Here is a 6,485-nt window from a genome sequence, read left to right on the forward strand (position 1 = left end):
GATGCAGACTTCGGCTTCAGAGGACTGACATTCGAGACGCTGAGGAGTCATCCAGGTGACGTAGTACAGTCGTTAGCAGGACAAACCAATCTGTCCTGGAAGCAGTGCTCCTTAGAGGCAAGGAAGGCCAACTTCACTTTTCATACTTTGGACATAGTCAGCAGAGACCGGTCCCTGGGGAAGGACACCATCTCTGCTTGGATGACCCAGAAGCATCTCAGATTTCATTTCCCTAAAGTAGAGAAGTCTGCATCATCCCTCCCTCTTCCCCCTCTCAGCAAATTGTCTCACCTAGTTCCCAATCACAACAAAAACACCCATTGCCATTGAATTGATTCTGAATTATAGTGACCCACAGGACAGGGCAAAACTGCCTCTTAGGGTTTCCAAGGTTATCATTTCTTTAAAAAAATTAATTTTTTTCTTAGTGTGGAGGATAACATACAGGGAAAAGTGTGTCAAACACAGTTTCACAACAGCTTTTTATTATTCTTATTTTATATTGTACAGAAGCAGACAGCTGCATCTTTCTCCCTAAGAGGCACTGAGGAGTCTGAACTGCTCATCTTCACAATTAACAGCTAAGCAGGTGACCCCGGTGCCACCAGGACTCGGGCCCCAAATCCTCATAGTTATCTTCTCTCTCCTGCAGGTCGTGCATGTAACTTTTCAGCATATCCTGTCACTTTTACCTGCGCAGCGTAGCCCTGGGTTTTTCTCTTCTCTCTACCTGCACTGCTCGCTCTTGGGTCAGACACCATCAGCTCTTTGCTGGACGGGTGACTTTCTCTTGATCTCTATTCACGCCACTTTCTTTCCCCAACTCATCTTCCACCCGGCAACCACAATCATCTCTTAAAAGCTTCAACTATGTTGAATGAGAAACTCATTTCCTCTGTAAACTTTCACCCAAACCACAACAAAGTGTCTAAAACCGAAAACGGAAACCACATCACAGTACACCCCTATTTGAAGTCCTGCAAAACTTCCTCTCCCCTGAGTGTAGACTCCCAGCTCTCGACTGTGGCCTGTCAGGTTCTGTACCCCTCCTGCCCTTACCTAGTCCTCTCGTAGCTGCATCAGTCATGCAGGCTCACTTTCTGTCCCGGAAACACATTTGGTTACTTCCCGGATTTGCTGTTTCATTTGCCTGGACCTAACTTCCTCCTGATCTCTGCTTGGCTGGCTTCTTCTCATGTTTCAGATCTCTGTTTAAATGTCTCCTCATCCACCTGCTTTATCCTAACTTAGCCCCATCACAGTCTGTAATTACTGAGTTATAAATGGATCTGCTCAGTGCCTCTCTTTAGTTAGAATACGAGGATTCCTCCATTAGGAATCGTGTCTGTTTTATTCAAATTGGAGCTTCGTTGTCTAGAAGAGTTCTTGAGATGTAGTGAGTTCTCAGAAACTATCTAAGAGAGGGAAGGAGGGATGAGAGAGACATGGAGGTCTGGCCCGACTCAAAGTCCATGAACTACAAAAGCCCCTCAAAATCAGTGTCATTGAGTTGATTCTGACTCACAGCAACCCTGGTGGTGTGGTGGGTTTCAGATTGGACTGCTCCCCACAAGGTTGACAGTTCAAACCCACCAGTTGTCACGGCCTTGGGAATCCACAGGGGCAATTCTACTCTGTCCTTTAGGGTTGCTGTGAGCCCATGAACTACCCATCACATAGCCTTTGCATCCTCCCAAGAAGTGGCTAAGATTAAAGACGAGATATTCAGTCTCTGGGTTTGTGGCTCAAAACTGCTTCTACCCTGGACAGAATATTCAGACAACAGAATCAAAATGTGAAACGGCCCGTACAGTCTGTGAGTGAGCGACCAGGGATATTTATTCTCTGACTCCTGATGCTTGCCCAGACCTAGGCTCCACCTAGGTGCTGAGCACCTATTTCATGAAGGCTTTGAATCACCTTTGCCTCTAAGGCAGTCTGGCCTCCGTTTCCCCATCAAATGGGCCAAGGGGCTCTAATAGCCGGCCCGCAGAGTTCTGCCAGCATAATAAATCCATTCTGGAAGAAATGATTAACGGCCATCTCTAGCCGCCTTTGCCATTCCTACAGCCGGGACTGCCCAGGTCACCGCACTGGGACAGGTTGCTCCAACAGCCAATCTATATCATCAGCTACGACCACACTGGGACATCTGACTGTCCTTGCTAGCTCATAGCTATACCCCAGTGTTTGCTTCAAATTCAAGCCCAAACCTCAATTATAACTGTGTAAGGGAAAATGCACATGGTGAGACTGAAAGGAGGCAGATTTACAAGGTGCTAACAGCTCCTTCCAGACAGCCCCGCCTCTGCATCAGGTGCTACAAATCATCAAAATTGGGACCAGATGAGTCACTGAGGCTCAAGATGCAATATCACACAAGGTCTGCCGAATGATTACAAGAAATGGGTGAAGATGCTTTGAGATATGATCATTCTGCTCCTGCCCCAGGGCCTTTGTACTTACTGCTCCACCTTCCTCATCGGAATCGGTGAAATCTGTGAACGCCGGAGTTTGAGAGGTAAAACAACAGCCTTATTTTTCTGAGTCTCCCATGTGTTATGCCTTTGACAGGCAGAAAACTCTCCTCTTGCTGGTGTTAGCAGAAAATATTTGAGTCTTCGTTCTCTGGCTAGTTTCAGGCTCATAGATAGGGTCCTGCTTTTGTTGATTTTACTGTGTCACCTCCTCAGAGATGGTTTCCTTAAATAGACCTGGTTCTTCGCTTTAGTTCTCATCCTAGCATTTGTCACTATCTGATTATGTCATGTAATTGGGCCCATTCCCACTCACAGTGACCAGGTGTATGGAAAGAAACCCTACCCAGTCCTCCACCATCTTCACAATCCTACTCTCCACTATATGTCCTTGCTTGCTTTGAGATCCACACAAAATTCTTTGTATAATCTTAAAGCAGAAACATTGTATGATGCTCAAAGAATCCTACATATCAGAGGAAAGTAAATCATGCATTAAAACCGATGCCTGTTTGGGGATCCAGGGTTATAACAGGTGAGAAAAACAACAGCAGTCATGAAAGTGACTTGAGCTCATAACTCAGCCGTCAGACGTGTCAGAGAACTGTGTCCCATAAATGTCTACGAGCTGATTTTTTGGAAGAGCGTTACCAGGACTTTCTTCCAAGGCTCCTCTCGGTCGTCTCAAGCCTCCAAACTTCTGGCGAGCAGTCAAGTGCCCTAACCATCTGCACTGCCCTAACCATTCACAACCCTAACAAGCTGCCGTCATGTTGACCTTGACTCGTGCTGACCTCATGTGCTTCCGAGTAGAATCATACTCCAAGGTTTTCAGTGGGCTGGGGTTTGGTTTGGCTTTCTATTAGATTGCCAGACCTTTCTCCTGCGGTGCCTTTGGGTGTGCTTGAACATTGAATTTTGCTGACCATGAGGTTTGGAGAAATCCAAGTCCTTATGTCTTCAAATAGTTTCAAAAAAACCCGAATCACCTCACTGCCGTCAAGTCAATTCTGACTCATGTGACCTTTGGGACAGAATGAAATTGTCCCTGTGGGTTTGTGAGACTGTGAACCTTAATGGGAGTAGAAAGCCTCATCTTTGTCCCTCAAAGTGCCCGGTGGCTTTCCCACCCTCCAGTGAGCAGCCCAATGCACAATCCCCTCCACAACCAGACCTCCTTGTCTCCTCCAAAGACTCTAAAACACGTGTGTTCGACCTTCTCCCTGTCCAGCTGTCTGACACTTGCATGCATTTGCTATTATTGTTCTCTCTATAGTTTGTTAGTCAATTTTTTTAAGTTCACTAATCCTGTCTTCTGCCATGTCTAATCTGTTATTAACCCCATCTATGGGATTCCTAATTTTTTCCGATCATTTTATTGGGGGCTCACACAACTCTTATCACAAACCATACGTACATCCATTGTGTCAAGCACATTTGTACATTTGTTGCCATCATCATTCTCAAAACATTTGCTTTCTACTTGAGCCCTTGGTATCAGCTCCTCATTTTCTCCCTCTTTCCCCTACCCTCCCTCCCTCATGAATCCTTGATGAGTTATAGATTTTTTTTCCATGTCTTACACTGTCCGACGTCGCCCTTCACCCACTTTTCTGTTATCTGTCCCCCAGGGAGGGGGTTATATTTAGATCATTGTGATTGGTTCCCCCCTTTCTACCTCACCTTCCCTCCACCCTCCCAGTAGTGTCACTCTCACCACTGGTCCTGAGAGGTTCATCTGTCCTGGATTCCCTTGTGTTTCCAGTTCCCATCTGTACCAGTGTGCATCCTCTTATCCAGCACTTCTTTAGCTTCTTTTAAAAATAGAATTGCTCCTTCTTTTGCTCCTCTGACAAACTCTATCCACTTGATTTCTCCATGACTTGCAAGAAAGATGTGTAAATCTTCTGTGCAGGTCTGATCTTCTAAGCTGCCGAGAACTTCAGCAAACAGCCCGTCTGTTCTTCTAGAGACTTCATTTCAGTATCTTCTGCTAACTCTTGTTTTCCTTCTTGCTCTTGTTTAGCCCATAGTCCAGCCTCCACTTTATTTTCCTTTCTTTCTTCGTTCTTTTTTGCAAAGTAGTCGTCCTTGAAAAATATTAGAAAGTCTGTGTCTTTATACTTCTGGTCAGGGGTCTCAGCGAACATCTTAGCACATCCAATACTCTCAAACACAACAAATATTGACCCCTTAATGTTCTGTGCAAGGTTCTTCTCATCTGAGTGTAGAACATCTCACCTGTGCCTTCTAACCATTCTTTGATGTCATCGAGGTGGCATCAGTTGGGAAACCTGTAATATATACACACCTGTGTTTCACATCATTTTTATATTCATCCGTCACTTCGGGGGGGGGGGGGTTTGCTTGGAGAGCTTCTGATTTTTGTTTTATCTTCACTTATTTCCATGAGCTCCACCTTTGATGTGCTCAGTGCTTCTACGATTAAAGTCTGTTGCAGATGGTTTGAATTTTTTCATTATCTCCTATGGTACCCAGCCTTCATCTAGTTTGATCTGTTCCTTTCAAAATTTGTCCTGAGGCAAATTAAAGTCACCAAAATAATACTCAACGTGACGACAGGTTTTGGCTTCCAACTCAGCCATTTTTTCACTGTCACCATTTTCAGCCATTGTGGCTATCTGGAAATTTCCTTTAGGGTTTGGGTTCCGCAGAGGCACTCCCCTGGACGAACAGCAAGGACAACACCCCGACCTCCAAGCGCCGCTGGCTGGCCTAACGCGCTTAAAGAAGATGGGAAAGATCATTTGTGAGTTTTAGAACTAGAATATATTGTAATAGAAAATTTTACAATATAGAAGAGAACTACACATATACTGTACAATTTAAGCAAACAACCAATAGTTCTATTATCTAGATAATTTCTATATCTACACTCACAAGATGTGTACACACACACACACACACACACCCCTAGGAACCAACTCGCTGCCACCGAGTCAGCACTGACTCATAGCGACCGACTCCCTGTGGGTTTCTGAGGCTGTAACTGTTTACAGGAATAGAAAGTCCACTGTTTCTCCTTCAGAGCTGCTGGTGGTTTCAAACTGCTGACCATGAGGATCACAGACCAACACGTAACCACTACACTGCAGGGTTCCTCCATATACACATCTTTATAAAATACCAAGACATTATAACCAGCCTAGTAGCAGTGAATAGACTAAACACTCCAATTGTGGCCTTGCCTATCAGAACCGGAACTCTTTGGAGAAATGGCTGGTTCTGGCTCTTGCAGGAAATGAGGAAACGAGAAGCCTGGGATATTTTGTCATGCCAGATCAGAGAACTTATCAAGCATCCTTGAGATATATCAGAAGTACACCAAGGCCAACTTGAAATTACTACAGGCCAAAGATGGGACAATCTGAGTGTGATGTAGCATTAAATATGCAATGGATTAAAATAATAAGCGATGCTCAAATTCATTATTTAATAACAATATAGGAATCTAAATGATGACTTTTATAAACTGACAGGAACAGCGTCATTACCTTGAAAACTGGTTATCAAGCAGTTACATGTATGTATGTGTGTGTATATACATATATGTATATTTAAATATATTTCAGTCAGCAGTCATATTCAAGATGTGGATTCCAAAGATATTCTCCTAAATGGTTGCTTATCTTTTCTTTTAGTAAAGTCTATTGATAAACAAAAGTTTAAAATTTTTATGAAGTTTCATATATTTATTTTGCCTTTTGTTCTTTGTGCTTTTGTGATTTTATTATTATTATTTTATTATTAAAACAAGCATTGTCCCTGCTAATTATTTTATGGCTTTAGTTTCCACATCCACACACTCCACCTTTATGATTGTATGAAGAAGAACACATCGGCAGGATTAGAGGAAGACACAACTTTGCTTGCTGGAAGGGAAGATGGCATGAAGTATTTGTTGAAGAAGAGCCTTCCATTGTGGATTGCACGTCAAGGTAGAGAAAACCAAAATCGTGACAACTGGACTCACAGGTAACATCATGG

The 6,485-nt window shown here is 43.7% G+C and overlaps 1 pseudogene; it reads right to left on the reverse strand.

The window, feature by feature from the left end:
* Positions 1–4,211: 4,211 nt before the first annotated feature.
* Positions 4,212–5,110, reverse strand: LOC142422613 (lupus La protein pseudogene; annotated as a pseudogene).
* Between the last annotated feature and the right edge of the window lie 1,375 nt (positions 5,111–6,485).

Source organism: Tenrec ecaudatus, chromosome 12, assembly GCF_050624435.1.
Source record: "Tenrec ecaudatus isolate mTenEca1 chromosome 12, mTenEca1.hap1, whole genome shotgun sequence".
Taxonomy (NCBI): domain Eukaryota; kingdom Metazoa; phylum Chordata; class Mammalia; order Afrosoricida; family Tenrecidae; genus Tenrec; species Tenrec ecaudatus.